This window comes from Oratosquilla oratoria, chromosome 9, assembly GCF_046742065.1.
Source record: "Oratosquilla oratoria isolate Oo_2021 chromosome 9, ASM4674206v1, whole genome shotgun sequence".
Taxonomy (NCBI): Eukaryota; Metazoa; Arthropoda; class Malacostraca; order Stomatopoda; family Squillidae; genus Oratosquilla; species Oratosquilla oratoria.
Genome location: NC_134785.1, coordinates 68,468,722 through 68,489,082, shown reverse-complemented (window position 1 = coordinate 68,489,082; position 20,361 = coordinate 68,468,722). Strand labels below are relative to the sequence as shown.

The 20,361-nt window shown below is 44.2% G+C and overlaps 1 protein-coding gene across 3 annotated transcripts in view; it reads left to right on the top strand.

The window, feature by feature from the left end:
* Nucleotides 1-20,361, top strand: part of LOC143028531 (uncharacterized) — a 389,399-nt gene that overhangs the window by 206,728 nt on the left and 162,310 nt on the right. For all 3 annotated transcript variants that reach the window (XM_076190787.1, XM_076190786.1, XM_076190783.1), the window contains exon 3: nt 4,968-5,046. The gene's annotated coding sequence lies outside the window, so the exon portion shown is untranslated. The remainder of the gene's footprint in view (nt 1-4,967; nt 5,047-20,361) is intronic.

Here is a 20,361-nt window from a genome sequence, read left to right as displayed (position 1 = left end):
GAGATGGACCTTGAGATTAGTGTTTCAAGGTTCCTTCATGTGGGTGTAGAATAGAGGGGTTCATGTGTTTACGGAATAGAGCCGTATACTCACACACTTGTATGTATACATATAGTATTTTATACCAAAAGGCTTCTCCTGATGAGGACTGTAGCCTGTCTAGAACAAAGTATAAATCGTTAGATCCATAAAAAATAAGATTTATAACAATCATAACCGATCAGTAAAAGGAACGTTTTAATTCAGCGTTACCAACACAAAAATAGTTAGTTATAGGGTCATTGGTAAAATATGAATTTGAGAATAATATTTAGACAAACTTTTTATTTTCATAATCTCAGGTCGGCCCCATTTGGCCTGCCAACTTCGACGCCTCTGGTGTTTAGGATTGATGGGATTACCTTATTGGAATAAGGAGGGTAGAATATGCGCGGTGGAAATAGAAAAGTGGATGGAGATGGATGACGAGGTCTCCCCAGTTGGTGCATCGCTGCGGCCGAAGCCGTCATTTTTTAGCTTGGATCTCCAAGTCAAAGTGTTCGAGCACATTCTCCGTTTATGCGATACTGTGCATTTCATATCTAATTTCATTATATGTACAAAATTCAAATAGAAGAAAGTATAAATATAGGGACCAAACGTTCCGAAGCATCTATCGTAAATAGATATTGATATAGTGTGTCTCAAAGTTGAACAAGATAGATTGTGATATGCCCTTAAGTAAACAAGGATGCGGGCTATTGTGGAGGAGGATTGTGGTGTAGGATGAGTATTCGGTTGATGGCGTTGGGATTACCAACACCGCATGGCAGCTGGCGTGGCCGCTTCAGGCGGATACATGTAAATGTTATTCTTCGGACTTCTTGGACCAGCCCTGAGGGGACCGACGGACGGGAAAGGGAACGAGGTAAATCAAGGACACTACAACAACCACGCCACGGTTACCGGTAAGAGGCGACTTCACGTTTGAAAGGAAAAACAAACGACATGACGTCATAACGAAGCGAGGCGGTCGATTCCTCCAGTATGTTCATTCTGTCTCAGCACTTTGAAAGCTTCATGGTAACATCATATATTTAATTATTTCTTTCCTCCAACATTAAACCGACTCCCCATCAACCCCCCATCACCCCCACCTATTATTTTTATAGACCTTGGCTGATGCCACGCTACTATTATAGACTTCCCATTTCCTGCCACCACGCATAGGCGGGGGACCCTTTGTCTTGGGGTGACTCGAGTTTACTCTTCGACGTCGGTAGTGGTTGTGGAGGGGAATGGGGGAGGTGGGGCAGGTGTCTGTCTGAGATTTTTACGAGTTTCTGATCGTTGTGGACAAGATCTTTCGGCAGAGATGTTGAGTGTGATGATTGAGGTGGAGTGCAAGTGGGTGACTATAGTTTCTTTTTCTTTCTTTTTTATCTTACCAGCATGTTTGTTCTAGGAATGGGATGTTACATAACATGAACCGGCTTTAGGAATGTTGCAAAGTAGGCTTCAGGCATCAGTGGACGGAGGTCGTCATATTGACTTAATGTAGTTTAATAAAATTTCCAAATTGTGTAGTTAGTAAAAGGGACAGGTTAATGTATTAATAGGTGTGAAAGACTATGAAGTTGTTTCTTATTACAAGATTGGCAAGCTGGGTATTGAGATGAAACTATTTTCCATAAAGAATAATAACATGGTAGGCGCCTCCTGGCGTACGCTCTTCAGTGGTAGATCCCACATGATATAGATCCACAGCCTGGACAACCTTTGATGCTCGCTAACGCTCTGTTGCTGTTTTTCGTCATCAGATATACAGGTGAAAAGAAAATGATTGATTACTATCATTATTATCATCATTATTATGAAGAAAGTAATTGGTTACTATCTTTATTAGTAGTCCGAAAGAATTATGAATGTTATTAATAGTTTTCATTGATCCACGTGCTCTCCATTGCCGCACATAAATCAAAGTTTCATAAAATATTGAATAAGCAGTACATCTGTTTGACAGCGCGGTAATGAACACCGAATTTTGACTCGGGGGTGGGGGAAACTAGCTTCTGAGATGTGGCTAAAGAAGAAGCATTGGCCGTATCATTTGCTAGTATAACTTAAGAATGAATTGTGGGCGTCGTTCGCATGAGCGATGAATTATGAGGGGGAGGACAAGAAAGAGTTGTACATTACGAGGACTGGACGCCACGTGAGAGGAGCATTGTGTTACGAGTCGCGTTACCCCGAGGAATTGCATTTTGGTGCTCGGATAGGCGTGAAGGTAGCGGGTCGTGCAGTGTGTCGGTTCAGGCGAGTGGCTGAGGGTAACCTGGGGAAGGTGGGAGGCGCGCGGGGGTGATTTATTGCGGCCGGTGACGATCAGAAGGAAGGAGACATGTTAAGGGTAGTGGGGTGAGTGAGTGTCTGAGCTGGTAGTGTGCCTTCAGGGGGATCTGAGTCCCCCCACCCCGCCCCCACCCCTTCACACACACTAACGCTCTCAGGGTTGGATGGTTGTGTGGGGGGGAGGGGGGTGTTAACCAGTCCCGGCCTCTGCCCATCGCGTTAGACGTAGTCAAATTGGTTTTATTGTATATAACGTTGAATGATTGGCAGGCCATGGAGTTTAAATTGGCTTAATCATAGTGTAGACTGAAATCCGTATTAGGGGGGCTTGTATACGAGAAATGAAAATGATATGTAGCGGATTGGAAACTGTTCGCCTTGGTACAGAAGTTCGAGTCGGGTAGCGATCGAACGGCGACTTCAGCAGAGCCCCCCCCCTTATTTTCTTCTTCTTCTTCTTCTTCTTCTTCTTCTACCTCTTCTTCATTCTAAAATGCCGATGATGTATATATTTTCCAAATTATGATGGTTTCAGTTTTTATATTGAATATAATGATTAGATAAGATCTTCTTGTTTATATTAAACTATACAGTGGAGGTTTATTTAGATATAACCCCGTTGCCACAGAGATGAATATAATAAGTCCGGCGGCACTCAGGATGGAAGGTAAAGTGCAACACGGCACGGAAGGGACCCGGTGTATTATTGAATGGATCTTGTTGAGATCCACGTCAAGATGCCGTGTTAAACTGAACGGAAGTCTTGGGCTTGCAAAGTGGCCTCTTCATCGCATCCGGACAGTCCGGGGACGCCTGGGGCACTGGGCTCAGCCAGTTCGCAGCTGGGATATCATAAGAACGGAGAAGACTGCAATAGACCATAAGACCTACACCAGGCAGTTCCACCTCCATTACCACCAATATCTTCAGAACTCACTACGTGGTTACCATTTACACTTGTTATCGCTGTCCATAAAGTTACCTTATCTTCTCCTAAAACAACAAATTGTCTCAGCGCTGATTACATGGTTACTAGGTCTATTTCATTCGTTGACCTTTCGATTGGTAAAACAGTTTTTGCTGATTTCATTCTGAAACCTAAATTAGTCCAATTTAAACCAATTACTACTTATCCTGCCCTGCTGTCGTGGCTTGAAAAGTGCCAAGTTATTGAACAATACATGGAAAACGTTAGCACTATCAAGGATTTTGTTATAGCCAATTCCTTAAGATTTTATTCAGTGAACGAGAAATCCTGGAGGTAGTGATGTCTTTCTATGTCGGAAGGATGAGTGTGGCATCTTTAGTAGTTTTATTCTGGCCAACGACGTAGGGTTTTGTTCATCTTATGAAGAACCCCTTGGGGGTTGTAAAGAGTCAAAGGGGGGGGACCTGGTTGGGGAAGCCTCGAGAGAGAAGAGGAGGAAGAAGAAGAGGAGGAGGAGGAGGAACTTCAATGCAGCCCAGGTAATTAGCTCTGTGTAGTCAACCCCTCGCCAGCCAGCTCTTTTTGTTGTTTTGTTTGATCGATAATAATGATAATGATGATAACTTTTGCATAGCGTTTCACTGATAGGAATCCGCGGCCCCACAGCAGCCGGCAACGGTCCTCAGGCCCACCCTTATGTAGCTCTTGGAAGACTCTGTCACTGGCTTGATAGGGGGAAGAGAACAGTCACCGGTTGTCAGCTGTTTGTGAAAAGTGTTGGAAATACAGTCGAAATTGATCAGAATGGATGGGCCCGGTCCGGGGACCGAGTGTCAGCCTCATGGGATAGCACGTCGAGATAGAGACGAGGATGTTGACGGGTTATGAAGCTGGGCGGCGGGGAGGTGATTCCATCTGACGTCTGTCTCGTTTGACCACTTGCGGGTACGCGTTGTTGGCCAAGATTTGATTAGTGTGTCACGGGTGTCAAGAATTAATAGTGCAGAGATAATAGATAAGCTGATATCCTTGCCATTTGTAAATCGCCCTTATTCGTAGTGACCGTAAGGGCGTGCGTGTTCATCCATATTAATGAACAAGTTTGTGAGCATTATGCACCCCCATGTCACAGCTAAGTGCTTAGTTGTGTAATCTTGCAAATTTCCCTTCTAGAACGTGTAATGGAATTGTAAAATGTAGTCCAGTTTGGCTCCCAGGTCCTCTTATAATCTAGAATAAATGCTCATGGAGACAATTAAGACGTGCAAAGAACACAGGTCTAAGGAAAAAAAGCGTAATTTAGAAACTAGTAGTACATTTGATGTGTACCTTGTTTGCGGATCGAGTTGATTGATGCCTTTGTGATATCAAGTCAAAGACATTTTCGCAATATACAAAAGCTAAACGCAAAGGTTAGGTTTGTGTTTTCCGTGGTTAATTGGTTTATTGTGGGAAGAAACTGATGAAGTATGTTTCTCCAGGGATGGACGACGTAAGTGCTAATACAAACTGTATGACGTCATGACTGGAATAAAAAACGTGCATGTGACACCACAAGTAATCATTCTTCAGTCATGAGTTTATATATATATATATATATATATATAATATATATATATATATATAATATGTGTGTGTGTGTGTGTGTGTGTGTGTGTGTGTGTAATAAAATACAATAAAAATATTAATTTTTGTTTTCTTGTTTCAGGGTGAGTTCTGATTGGTCCATGTCGTGTAGAAAACCAACACCAATGAGGAAATCTGGAGTACCAGCAACGGAAGTGAAGGTAAGGTGTTCATAGGGTCGGTGATTGGGAGTAGAACGATACCTAAGAGTACACGTGGATGTGGTTTAATGGGAGGAGTTGTGGGAGTCGTGACGAGTCGCGGTTAACGCGCTCGGTCTCTCTCTCTCTCTCTCTCTCTCTCTCTCTCTCTCTCTCTCTCTCTCTCTCTCTCTCTCTCTCTCTCTCTCTCTCTCTCTCTCTCTCTCTCTCTCTCTCACTCTCACACACACACACACACACACACACACACACACACACACACAGATTGGTAAAGCACTGGCCTCACAAGCCAGAGAACCGGGGTTCGATTCCCCGGCCGCGCGGAGATAAGTTGGGTTTGTCTCCTTTCACGTGTAACCCCTGTTCACCTAGCAGTGAGTAGGTACGGGACGTCAGTCAAGGAGTTGTGACCTTGCTGTCCCGGTGTGTGGTGTGTGAGTGGTCTCAGACCTACCCAGAGATCGGCAAATAATGAGCTCTGAGCTCACTGCAGTAGGGTGGTGTCTGGCTGTCTCGACAGAGACTGCAGCAGATCCGAGGTGAATACACACACACTCGCACTGTATCGCTCGCCGTCACCCAGAATTTCGCATTATATTATTATTATTATTGTTATTGCTATTATTGTTGTCATTCATCATTATGTTCTTGTCTCTACACTGTTGTTGTCATCTGCTCTTACTTGTTCTCACGCAACTTCGATACTAACCAAATTGTCTTTTGAAACTGAATGCGCGCACGTGTGCGTGTGTGTGCGTTCCCAGCCTCCTCTTCCCCCTCCTCCCCCACCTCCTCCTCCTCCTCCCCCACCTCCTCCTCCTCCTCCTCGTCCACCTCCCCCTCCTCGTCCACCTCCCCCTCCTCCTCCTCGTCCACCTCCCAGCCGGTGACAGAAAAGGATCCAGGCAAACCCCAAACGTGCGTCCCCAGTGGGTTTTCCCCCGAGGGATGTGCGAAAGGGCCCGAGGACCGTTGGCGAATGTTGTTGGGTTAGCGGGTTTTCAGACCTCAAAAATGGAGCGACAAATCGTCCCAATCGTCCCTTCTACCCCCGAGTACTGACTGCACATAAATTATTATTATTATTTTAGATTAATATCGAATAAAAAAAAAACTAATCGCCTTTAATTATCCCTCCTTTAATCTATCCGTATTGTCTCTCTCTGACCACCTCTATGACTTCACATTTCCGGTATGATATTGCCCCCAGGATAGAAGCGCTGGTAATGGCTGTCGAAATATTACAATGTTACCCTTCCTTCTTTGCATTTCACCCGTCCACTTACGTCCCTTTCAATCGAGGTTTCCCCCCAAAATATTTTTGGTCTCTGCCAAATTGGCTTCCCAGCGTGGCCAATATTGCTTAACGCGTGGAAGGGTAATCTTTTTAAGTCTGGGTGCCAAAATAAGCCAAATAATTAATCATTTTTTCGCGTGCTAACGGAGTAAAATTATAGGCCAACCTAGGAACATGGACCCCCTTCTTTCACTTCGTATGGTCACAAATCCGCCGGCCAGCGCCGCATGCGGTTACCAGTAGTCATACAAAAAAAGTTCGAGATTTCTTAGTTATTTGTTTTAAGGTGAGCTCTGGGTATTGCGTGCCGGAAAAAAAGTCGCAAGTGTGCCAGTTTTTACACGCGTGCCAAAGGTTGCCCACCCGTGGTCTGACATAATGGATAGGGATTGTATTGAAGAGTCATGAAAGGGAGGCGGGGGAAGGGCAGTGATATTGACTCAACATATTGTCAATACAATGCATTGTGCTGGAGCCTCTAATGGGAAAGGATGATACGTCCAATACTGTTTGAGCTCTTGCGTCATCTGCTGCTTCTTGGCGTTACTCTCCTTGGAAACTTTCTCATTTTTATAGCTTTGGAATTGTGATTTTTTTTTTATATATACACGTACACTAAACAGCTATGTTTACTGAAAGGCTTTCCGTGTAGATGTGTATGCGTGCGTGTGCAAACCAACATTCTGTGTGTGTGTATATATACACACACACACACACACACACACACACACACATATATATATATATATATATATATATATATATATATATATATATATATATATATATATATAAAGGTTCCCACCACGTCATCTCAATTTCAAAAGTGATACACCAGCCTTAGTACCACACATAATCAACTGAACCAAACATAAATCACCCTAGCCTAGTACCAACTTTACCAATAGGTTTATATACAGTGTTTATTCTAGTTTGCCATCACTGTGCGCACATACATACACGCACGTACGCACACACAAGTTCGTGTAGAAGCAACACATATTCGTATTTCTAAGTTCAGAGGTCTATAGTTTTTAAAAACTGGCTTCAGGCTCCTTGAATGTGATTTTATTTATATTTTGTTTATTTGTTTTATTTATTTATTTATTATATATTATTATTATTATTTAGTAGTATTACTATTATTGTTATTATCATTATTATTTTTTATTTTATTTATTTATTTATTTATTTATTTATTTTTTGGGGGTGGGGGTAATTAGTTTTGCCCGTACCGAACGTAACTAGATAATAACGTTAAAACAAGCAATCTTGCTAGTATACATTAGTTTTTTAGACTTGTGCTAGTGCACTGCCGCCCGTACACCATTAGATCTGGCCTCATCCTCACAAATAATAAAAAGATTTTCATAACCGTTTAGGAATCTTCCCGTCGCTGTAAACGTAATTCCACATAAACGCACATACACGCGCGCGCACACACACACACACACACACACACACACACACACACACACACACACACACACACACACACACACACACACACATTAATCACATGAGTAGTTAAGAATAGTACTGATGGCCTCTCCGTCAGTCAACTGAAGGGTCCTGTTAACTGATAAGAAACTTATCACATCATACGTCAGGTCGATTTCTGTTAATGTGATCGTGTTGTCTAATTTGTCTTATCACCCACATTTTTTTTTACAATTACGCTGACCAGAGGTTAATTGATATTTATCTCTGACTTGAGATGTTATTTAATCTTAGTTCTGATGTTTTGAATTCAAATACTATATTTAAGAATCTTGATTGGGTTTTACAATATACTTGAAGGTTTTCTCATGTATAATTTTTTTACCTTGAATACTTAGATTCGTAATCATTGTTTTTGAATACAGGTTCTTTCATGTGTTATGGCTGCTTTGTATATAGGAATTGTTCATGGCGATGATGTTCTCTTCCTCTTCCGCTTCCTCCACCTCTTCCGCCTCCTCCTCCTCATCCGTTTCTTCTTCCTCCTCCTCGTCGAACTCTTATAGAAATTCTTGAGAATTACTGGGCGAATGAGTTATGGATCGTATGGAGCTGCACAGAACACCTTATCTTCCTTGACGCCTCTGTTGTTCTTTCTCCATGGCATCTCAGAAAAGATGTGTTTCTTCTATCAGTCCAACAGCCAGTTAAGAGTTGCAGTTAGGAGCCTAGTTCTTGTAGTGATACTTCTTTCTGCAGATGGTGGGTTTTCTTAACTGTAGGACGATGGTTCTTAACCTGGGTTACCTGTATCCCCATTGGGTACGAAACCTTAAACCTGGGGGTACGAGGCATGGTATTTATCATGAGAAAGCATATTGTGCATTCATTGTACCCTACTAATTAGCATTTTTAATTTCAAATAAAAAGTACTTTTGTTCAGTAATTGAATATATCTAATCATTTCTCAGCAAGGTTTGTATCACTAATCCTTTCCATGTGTTTATATTGGACGGGGGTACTTTTTTTTTTATCGAAGGGTACGGACACTGAAAAATGGCGTCAGCGAGATGCATCTCCCTGCCGTTCATCTGAAACACGCCAACACTCCTCACTGGGCTTACTTGCTTATGGCAGTGCTCCGGTGAAGTGTGTTGCGCTGAGTGAGGCGGGGTGGTGATGCTGAGGTCTTTGGTGCTAATGCCAACGGAGGTGAACGTGAAGTTCATTTCTAGACCCGTATCTCCTACCACACACTGGTCAAATCAGCTCTGGATCAGGTGGATAAACTATTGTTGATCTGATGTCTTTTTGGATTAACTATCGTTGCTTTGATGTCTTTTTGGATAAACTATTGTTGATCTGATATCTTTTTGGATAAAGTTGTTGATCTGATGTTTTTTTGTATAAACTATTGTTGATCTGATATCTTTTTGGATAAAATGATGTTGATGTCTTTTTGGATAAATCATTGTTGATTTGATGTCTTTTTCGATAAACTATTGTTGATCTGATGTCGCTCTCTCTCTCTCTCTCTCTCTCTCTCTCTCTCTCTCTCTCTCTCTCTCTCTCTCTCCCCCCCCCCGCCGGTCGTTCCTTGCTTGGTTACAAGCAGGCTCAGAATCTCTGTCAGCTTCAGCTGCATTTCCTCCACCTTGTTACACGGGGAGGAGAACTGACAACTGGCAAGTGCTTCCCTCCTATTACATGAAAATGGTTCCAAACTAATACAATTCAGACAGCATTGCAAAAATTCGCCCCACAGAGATCTGTGGGAAGGCCTAAGGACCGTTGCCAGCCACGGTGAGGCTGCGGGTATCCAGTCAGTGAAACTCAAAACATTTTTATTATTATTATTTTATTATTGTTATTATTATTATTATTATTATTATTATTATTATTATTGTTATTATCATTATTAGTTCTATATTCATTGTATATCTTGTACATATTCTGTAAGTGCGTGGGTCTTAGTCATACCATGTTGATGTGGTGGACAGTGCTGGCTTGCGGGGCGCGCCTCTGAGTCACGGGAGCTGCGGTGAGATCAGGATGCTGAGGAGGAAAAAAGACAAGAAAATAATAAAAAAAAAAAGTGGAAGCGCCGGTGAGGTGCCATGTTGGTGGTGGTGTTCGAGAAGGGCAAACTCCGGACCACTACTAGTTTAACAAATAGATTAAGGAAAATAAATTAATAAATGAGTATTGAAATTGATGAATAAATACAAATATCCAGTCGAGGGGATGAGAAACCGAATGTTATTGATCGATCGTGATCCTTAGTGGCATTTATTAATTGGTTGATACATTTATTTGTTTATTTATTTTATCAGTTCACGTCCGTCTCGATAAAGCCGTTTGAGGGAGCCACTATGTTGTGATATGCTGCTTTACATCGAGGTGTGTGGATATGTGCGCATATACATGTAAGTCAAGAACGTGCTGCCTTCCGGTAACTTTATTGTTCATGTGAAGGAAAACAAGGTTCGATACGACATATTACATGTGTACACACACACACGTGTGTGTATATATATATATATATATATATATATATATATATATATATATGCAAAGTAGACCACTTGGAAAAAGGAAACTAACGAAGCAGAGCGCTTTCGTATATTACATCTTCAGTGCAGCGCTCTGCTTCGTTAGTTTCCTTTTTCCAAGTGGTCTACTTTGCATAAGTGAACACACGTACCCGTGTTCTTATTAGCATATATATATATATATATATATATATATATATATATATATATATATATACTTGTTACGTATCGGCTATGTTCGAGTCTTCAGCCCGACAGCGTATCAGTTTCCGAATACGCATCCATCGATCTCCTTGTTAGTCTCGATCGTGTTTGCAAGGAATTAAAATGAAAAAAAAAATAATAATGTGGTTGATGTGTATACACACACACACACACACACACACACACAAGTATATACAAACGACGGATGTCTTGGTGCTTGCACCGTCGCTTCGCCTTTCGACGTTTCATTAACCGTGTTAGTATGGTGGCACCATTCACAGATTTTATAAATGTTGGTACCAAGCGGTGTTGTTCAGCCGTGGGGCAATCGAGTGACAATATGGGGTGTAGATTGATCTAGCGCCCTCCTTTAGTTTATTTATTTAATTGTGTGTGTGTGTGTATCATCTCGTGTGCGTGTTCCCTCGGATGAATGAAATTGCCCGTCATTAGCTAAAATAAGTTATCATTATTAGTATTATCTGTTTCCAGTTTTGAAGAATCTTGAATTGCGTGGCTCAGTGTAATAGTCGATTTCGAAAAGAATAACCAGCTTGGTCATTTTACAATTTAATTAAAATACCCGAATCGAGACCCTTTTACCAATCACAGTCTTAGGCAAGATGCCCTCTCGTCTCGGCCGATGTGGCGGGAGGCAGGGTGACCAGATTTCTCGAGCGGGAATATGCTAGACAGCAGTTGAAATTATGCGAGATTGGTAAAAATAATGCTAAACCTTTTGTTCATCATAGTACGTTCGGTTTCATTTTATCATTATTATTATTTCTAGGTAAAATATGCTGAATTTTATCTTGATTATGCTAAATCGGATCACCCCCGGCGGGTAGCCCGCGGACCCGACGGAGTTCGCGCCGAGTGCCGTCTGTCTCTCCCTCAGCCCCAGGCCCGGCGCCCGCGGCCCGGATCGTGCCGGGCCGCGGCGTGAGGGACCCGCTTCAATCGATGTGACGGACTTGGGGCTCAGTCGTAGATGAATAAAGTAGCCTGGCGACAGCTGGAATGGAACTGATAAACTATCAAGATGTATTCGACAATTTCGCAATAGGAGGCCACACACACACACACACACACGCACACACACATAAGGAGCTCTGAGCTCACTGCCGTAGGGTGGTGTCTGGCTGTCTCGACAGAGACTGCAGCAGATCCGAGGTGATTACACACACACGCACACACACGACTACACGACTCGATGGCGTAGTGGTAGCGTTCGCTGCAGCCACTACGGCGGACCGAGTTCAAACCTCGACCAGGGCTGAAATAATTAAAGTATCGCTGCGCTGCGAGTTGTAAGGTCACACAGCATTACCCATAGATCGGTCATGTATGAGGTCTGAGCTCTCTTCCTGGAGGGAAATAGCTGACGATCACGAGTCCACGTGATCCGAGAGCATGGTGAATCACACACACACACACACACACACACACACACACACACACACACACACAAGCGGCAGCTAAGTAAAAATCGTATGGTAGTAGACAGAGTTAAGTCGATGCAGTTTGCCATATTTAGAGGAGGGGTTCTAGAATGTAACCTTTGAATTTAACCATTTTCAAAAGCAAAGACGATTTGTGGGAAATGTGACCCAACTTGGTCGAGTTTCTCTTCCCATGTTTTGGTTCGTCGTCGTCTACAAAAATTGTCTTTAATGGGTGATCTATGGGCCTGTCCAGTGACCGTTGCCGATATCTGGGGGCCGCGGATTTCCTGCAAGAGAGATCAGGGGCGGCAACGGATGGTTCGTTGTCGTCAATCAGTCGATGTGAATGGATTTCGTCGTCGTCGTTGTTATTATTGTTCTTCCTGTTCTTCCTCCTCTTTGTTTTCTTCCGTCTCTTCATCTATATTTTCATCTACTTGTATTTTTCTTCTTCCTCTTTTTTGCATTCTTTTTCTTCTTTGTCTTTTCTTCTTTTTTGTCTTCATCTTTGTTTTCTTCTTCCTCTTGTTCTCCTTTTTTCTTCTTGTCTTCTTTTTCCTTTGTCTTCTTTTTCAAATTATTGTTTTCCTCTTCCTCCTCGACTTGGTTTGTTTGCGCTTCTGATAAAGCATTCGTCATCACAGTATCCATAGTTATATGCCATACCGAGGTTATTATCAACAACATCGCATAAGGTTAATTATCATCCTGTAGTAGTCCTCCATTGCAGCGGGTTAGTTTGAAGGAAAGAAAATACTATTTAAGAACACGAGAAAAAATAACTTAATAGATGCATATAAACGACGGGCATATATTGCAAATAAGTGAATAAATAAGTAGATTAATAAATATATAAATAGGTACCAGAATAGAATATCCAAATATCAACCAGACTTAGTTGATGTAACCTATTCTTGTTACATCTGCTATATAAAACATTATTTTGTGAGAAATTTTTGTGTTGTTCTCGTACGAATTTCTAATATCCTTTGTATTAAGGGTCGTTGTTTAGTGCCGCTGTGGCGCCTTGGTTTCGAGTTCATTTCCCACCCAATTGACCAACCACTGTTCGAATATAAACAGCAGACGGTGTATTCCTTCATGGCCAGGTATCCCGACCACACATGCAAAAATATGACAGAAAGGTTTCGGTCGCCGTTAAGTGCCTCGTTGCGTACGGTTGTCAAGGTTTGGATGAGGATCGAGATGGATAATTTTTACTCCTTGTAAGAATGTTGGAATTAGTGTAGTAGTGGAGTTGAATGGGGGGTCCATCGAAATAGACGGAACCTTCTTTATTAGTACGACGTTTCGTTTGTTGCATCTTTATCCAAGTACACAGTTGTGGTACACATAACTGGAGTTAAATGATAAGACCCGGGGCAACGAAGGAAGGTCATTGGAGCCAAGGTTGGGGAAGGGTTGGCTTATTAAAAAAATTATAAATAAATCGATAGAACATTAAAAGCTGCTCCGACTCTAAGCAGTTTACATATTTTATCGATTTATATATTTTATTTTTATTTCTTTGTTTGATTTATTCTTTGTATTATTTTTATTTGTATTATTAATTGATAGATTAATTATTTTGTTTATTATTGTTTTTATTGTGTTATTAATTGGATTAATTATTTTGTTTAGCATTGTTTTTTTTATTGTATTATTTCTAATTTATTTATTTACTTGTATTTTTGTACTTTTTTTGCAAGGGACCCTTGGGATATTTATGCAATTTATCTATTCATTCTGTTCAAAAAGGTAAAGAGGATTTTCGTGGGAAGAGGTGCCCCGATAGCCCGCCCATTACCAAAGAGTGTCCGAAAATGAATAAAATCGCCTGGCGGCAACCAGAATCAAAAGATATGTTAACAGTGCCACTCGGAACGAATGTAGGTGCCGCAAAGGTGAATGGTATCGTCAGCTGGCGACTATTGGGACTATGGCGGGACGAAAGGTTGCGAGACAAGAAGATTGAGGTGAGGGTGGACCTGTAAAGTTCGTTTCACACGTATCGACTTTTGGCCGTGCGTCGTCCACAACACGATGTCGTGCTCTAATAACATAGTTGTCTGGAGGCTTCCATACGTCACGACCACGTGTGAAAACGTTCATAGACACCCATGGTGATTTGAGAGGACGACGTCGTGTCATGGACGGCGCACGGCGAAAAGTCGATACGTGTGTACCGAGCCAGCTACTTGGGTCAGAGGGGGGATGGGGGGACGCATGCGCAGTGTGATACCAAGGGCCCAAGACGCAATACGAGGACGTTAGTGTCACTTGGCGCCTGCTGGGTCCTGCTGAAGGCGCACTTACCGTTGTCCAGATCCGCACATATGTTCCTCGACGCTTTGCAGACTTGTATTGGTAATGAAAGGAATTTTGGTTCGCCAGGGAAATTGAAAAGCGTCGTCTACACCCGAGCCGTACCTTTGGGAAAGAAGAGGAGTCGACTTAAGCTCGTTCGTGACTCCTTGATGCGACAGTTTTCTTTCTATTGTCAAATGCTGAGGCTGCACTTCACCAGAAGGTGTGGAGGTACTTGTTTGCCCGACTGTACATGGTGGAGAACGATGGGGATGTCGTGTTGGGGTTAAAAGAAATGTAATTAATGGTGTAATAGCGTTGGAGCTTTACGTTTCACTGGCCGGGCTTAGGTACCTGTAGGGATTGGGTTTGTGTGTACCTCTGTGGGCATTAGCTAAGTAAGGTCATAGGAATGATGCACAGTGATAAGAACGTGGAGGAGACTGCAAGAGACCATAAAGCCTGAACTAGGCAGTTCAATTTCCCTTACCACCTGTCATCCCCGTCCATAAAGTTATCAGATCTTCAAACAACCCATAGTCTCAGCGCTCATTACATTGTTACTGAGTCTATTTCATTCGTTAACCATTCTGATGAGCCGGGTGTTGTGTTTTTGGGAGTTGTGTTAAGGCGGGCGTGTGTCTGGGAGATGGCGTGGCATTGGCGCAGTGTCTGCCAGCCACGCGAAGAAACTGGAGCTCAGCCAGGCTCCATTCGTCTTCCGGCCTGGCCTGGCCTGGCCTGGCCTGGCTTGGCCTGGCTTGCAATTGCCGCAGCTATCACTTCCGGATTGCGGTTGCCGCAGCCGGCTGCGGATTGTAGCCAGCCGGTCGCTGACAATCGCGAAGGAGTAGGATCTTTGCATCTCCGAAGCTGGAGGACGAAATCGTCGCCTTGCGACGGCTGCTCCAGAGTCATCGCGGGGGCACTTTTTGCCTCCTGGGTCAGGCCCGCCGCCGCCGCTTCCACGGCGCCTCGCATTTTCTTTCCGTGCTTTGAGCGGGCCATTGGCACAAACCAGAGTGTGCCACGGTGCCACGGCCTGCGTGTGGCGCGCCTGGGTTGTAGGTCACAACATGTATAACCCCAGAATCTACGGGGTGTTGTGAAACGTCGTGGTTGAGGTTGCGTCGATACGAGGCGAAGCTGCGCTTTTCTTCGCCGGAGAACAATAGGAGGTTGGAGGGTGGTCTGCAACGAAGAAGGGAGAGAGGAGGAAGGGGGAAATGCTCTGCGGGGCGGGTAAAAAAAAAAAAAGTAAAAGGCAAAATTTGCTGAAGGAGCACTGGCAGCACTCCCGTAGGAGGTGTTGAAGCAGATCAGCACAACCGCACTCCCACATCTTAGGCGGGGAGTACTCGGAGATTGTGTGTGTGTGTGTGTATGTATGTATGTGTGTGTGTATGTGAAGTAAGCAAGCTGTGTGTGTGTATACGTATGTATGTATGTGTGAAGTAAATAAGCTAGGTGTGTGTGTGTATGAAGTAAGCTAAGTGTGTATGTATGTATGTATGTGTGAAGTAGATAAGCTAAGTGTGTGTGTGTGTATGTGTGTATAAAGTAAGCTAAGTGTTTGTATGAAGTAAGCTAAATAAGTGTGTTTGTGTGAAGAAAGCTATGTGTGTGTGTACACGTGTGTACAAAGTAAGCTAAGTGTGTGTGTATACACGTGTGTATAAAGTAAGCTAAGTGTTTGTATGAAGTAAGCTAAATAAGTGTGTTTGTGTGAAGTAAGCTAAGTGTGTGTGTGTATTTATGTATGTGTGAAGTAAATAAGCTAAGTGTGTGTGTGTGTGTAAAGTAAGCTAAGTGTTTGTATGAAGTAAGCTAAATAAGTGTGTTAGTGTGAAGTAAGCTAAGTGTGTATGTATGTATGTGTGAAGTAAATAAGCTAAGTGTGTGTGTGTATATGTGTGAATAAAGTAAACACTAAGTGTTTGTATAAAGTAAGCTAAATAAATGTGTTTGTGTGGAGTAAGCTAAGTGTGTGTGTGTGTGTGTGTGTGCGCGTGTGTGTATGAAGCAACCTAAGTTTGTGTGAAGTAAGTAAACTAAGTGTGTGTGTGAGTGTGTGTGTGTGTGTGTGTGTGTGTGTGTGTGTGTGTGTGGCGAGGGAGGGGTGGCACTGTCAAGGCACGGGGGAGGAGGGGGGATCAGTGCCAAGCCAACACTCGAGCGGCCAATAGGACTGGTGCCGATGCTGTTCGTGACGTCGCTTGGTCTAGGGTGAGAGATGGAGTTCGGAGACTGGGATGGGGGGGGGGAGGTTATGAGGGTGGGGGGGAGAGGTAATGAGGGTGGGGGGATAGAGGTTATGAGGGTGGGGGGGAGAGTAATGGACAAGGGCGAATGACCAAGAAAATGTGGAAATGGGTGACAGGGCTCTAGAGATGGACGGTGGTGGGGGAGGTGGGGGCGAGACATTGGTGGCAGTGCGTGTGAAGGGAGATCCCTACGACCGAATGAAATAGCCCGGCGGGAACCAGAATGAAAGGACAATTGCCACCCGATACAGAAGGGGCTAAAGAGGGAGATTTTGGGTATCGGGGGTGTTGTAGTAGGGAGAGCGTAACGGGAATAACATGCTGAGCGTAGGGGAGGGAAGAAAGAGAGAAAAAAAAAGGTACCTTCGAGGAGACATCTGGGGGCTTGGGGGGGGGGAGAAGAAGAAGTGCCGCAGAGAGCGGCGAGGAGGGGGGAGGGGGGGGAAGGGAGGGGAGGATGCCAGACCCAGCAGAATAGCCTCAACCGCCGCCTCCAAATTTGTGTTCCTTGGCCAGATGTGGGAAAGCGTCGTCATACTTCTGGAGCCGAGCCAGCTCCGCGCCGCCTGCTTCTTCTGCCGCACCGCCGCAGCGCCGCGCCGCGCCGCGCCGCGACATCCCGCCTGCCTAGGCCTCGCCTCGACCCCCGCCGCCTCCAATCCCTCACTCCCCCCCCCTCCGTCCCTCTTCCTCTCTGCACGTATTCGTCTTTTTCTCCTCTTCCTCGTTCTCCTCCTCTTACTACCCTCATTTCACCTGCTCCACCTTCTTCTCGTACTACTACTACTGCTACTACTGCTGCTGTTGCTTGCTTCTCATCATCCTACTACTTCTCTTACTGCTACTACTACTGCTACTCATTTTACTATTATTCATCATCCTACCTTTCATTCACTTCGTCCTCTTCCTCCTTCTCCCCTTGCTGTTCCTCCTCTTCCTCCTCTTGTTTCGCCTACGAATGCTGCTGCTACTACTGCTACTACTACTACTACTGCTCCTGCTGCTGCTGCTGCTGCTGCTCCTTATCATCCTTCTCATTTCCATCTTCCTCTTCCTGCACCTTCTACTCCTCCAACTCCGCTTACTACTACTACTACTACTACTGCTACTGCTGCTGCTGCTGTTGCTGTTGTTGTTGCTGCTGCTTCTACAACTATTACTACTACCACCACCACTACTATTACTACTATTAGTATTACTTTTTTCACAAAACGGCCTCCATCCTCACCTGTGTGGTGAAAGCAGTCAGGATCTGTTTTCCACAGACACAGTTCATTGGCCCCCCTCTCGCCAATAACTGTGGTCGACTACCCGTTTATATTCTATATTATTTAACTTTAATGAAGCCTACTACTACAACTACTACTACTACTACTACTACTATTACTATTACTGGGACCAATCCTCCTCCACCGCCTCTACCCTCTTCCTATACATCGTGCACCTCCTCTTCCACCCGGACCTCCTCGTGTTCCTCCTTTTCCCCGCGGATCCATAGATCGCGGCTCCCCAGAGTTGGCGCTTCTGTCGTCGTCGTCGTCGTCGTCCTCGTCTTCCCCGACCGGCCATGCTCGCCCATAGCCGGTATACAGTTGCCACCCTGCCTGCCCTTTGCCTCCCGCCGATGTGGGTTGCCGGCTGCTCAGGAGATTTGCTAGGCCCTCTGACGGGGAAGGGCTACCTCGGCTTGGCAGAATAATTCGATGAGAGACAATGTATATAGGACTTTTTTTTTTTTTTTTTTTTTTTTTTTAGTAAGTTTCTTTATTGTTGTTTTCGCAAGCACTTGTACTTTTCTTCATATCTATCTCGCTCACGCACTCTCATTCACTCCTCTCCCTCTCTCAATCTATCTATTCCTGCCCCTCTCTCTTTGCCTGACTCTATCTCTGCCTCTCTATCCCTCTCTCTCTCTTTCCTCTCTTTCTCATTCCCTCTCTTTCCTCTATCCTCTTTCTCTCTTTTCTTTTCTTTCTCCACTGTCCTCTCTCTCTCTCTCTCTCTCTCTCTCTCTCTCTCTCTCTCTCTCTCTCTCTCTCTCTCTCAAGCTATAGTCTTTTCGGTCCTTGTGAGGACCCGTCAGCAGTTCCTAAGCTGAGGGGAGGGCAGAACCGTTCACATCCCCGTGTGTGTGTGTGTGTGTGAAATTCACCACGGTCTTGGATCACGTGTTGGACTCGTGACCGACAGCTATTTTCCTCCCGGAAGAGAGCTCAGAGCTCATATATGACCGATCTATGGGTAATGCTGTGACCTTACACTCACACACACACACCCAACTCCCAGCCCACGAGAGTTGGAGTAACGACTCACAGCTCAACGATACTGAAATTATTTCAGCCCTTGGCGGGATTCGAACCCGGACCGCCGTAGTGGCAGCTGGGAACTCTACCACTGCGCCATGGAGTCGTGTGTGTGTGTGTGTGCGCGCGCGCGTGTACGCGTCCGTCCGTCCGTACGTCCCCTTTAGAGGGTGCTTACTACTTTGTTTCCCTTTGATCAAACTTGCAAAAGTTCTGTTTAGTGTATATCACTTGTGGTGGAAGGCCAGGTGGCAGAAATCGAGTTCTCGACGACAGCAGAAGGAATGAGTTTCTGAAGAGTCTGAACTCCGTTCCGCAAGTGAGCTGCTTCCTCGTTTCCCTAAGAGAAATTTGGAAGAAAAAAGTCGATCGACTGCCCGGTGTCGCACGTACAGGAATGGCAACTGTAGTGAAAGCAATACACCGCTGAAGGCTTGCAGCGTCATTCCAGGGGATAGCCCCTCCACACGCCCCTTTTCGAGTCCAGAGACCTTCTCGAGGTTCTTCATTTTCAAAGGACAGTAGCCTCTCGGGATGTGACTGTTGCTCAGAAGCAACAGAGTCTGTTGGTTTGGACGTTGGAAAAGGTCTTCCAAATCATGACGAAGCAATTGGAAGAATGTTCACGTCACTTTCCAGACGAAGACGTCCTTCCATAAAATGAATAAATAAAAACTCCCACAGATATTATTATTATTTTTATTAGCCTGTAATTTTGGTCACAGGAGAAGAGAACCATCCCCTTTTGAGATGATAAACATCATTGGTGTAGAAAAGAATATATTTTGTGTTAAGCCAGGGAGGAGTTGAAACAAGGTTCTGAAAGAAAGATTCCAATGACCCCGTGAGGGAAACAGGTCCTTTATGTAATGCTGTCTTGAATCCAGAATACGTAAGAATGTTGATTCAGGCTAAAGCGAGTTAACAACCTTGTTTAGGAAGGCGCTGTGGGACTTACTCTTCAGAGAAGAAAGTTTAGCGCTTCTGAAACAATGAAATCTGTCCTTTTGGTTTGTTAGGTCTCTTGGGCACGGCCGTTCCAGTTATGCCTCCTCTCTTTAGGACTGAACACATAGTCTTTCCAGAGGTTATGGTTCCAGGAAAGTGAAAACTGGTAGGACGGTGAATAGCCCCATCAGGACAACTGGTCGATGATGGTGTAATCACGGGCATGTTGCCAGGATATAACAACTGACCTGCTTCTGGCATAAAATTGTTCAATCCGTGTGTTCAGTCTTACACCCTCCACCCAACGATGTCTCTTACTTATTTAGAAATGACCCAAGATAACTTGCAAGGTTACTCTTGATAGAGTCTGGAGACTATGAGCATCAGCGTGATGCAGACTAGGTCATCGTAATAAGACAACAGGGCAGGACTCGCAGTAATGGATTCCAATCGGAGAAATTTAGATTTGATGAGGAAATAGGGAAGAACTGGTTTACCAATGGAGTGGTTAACGAATGAAATAGACTTAGTAACCATGTACTGAGCGCTGAAACT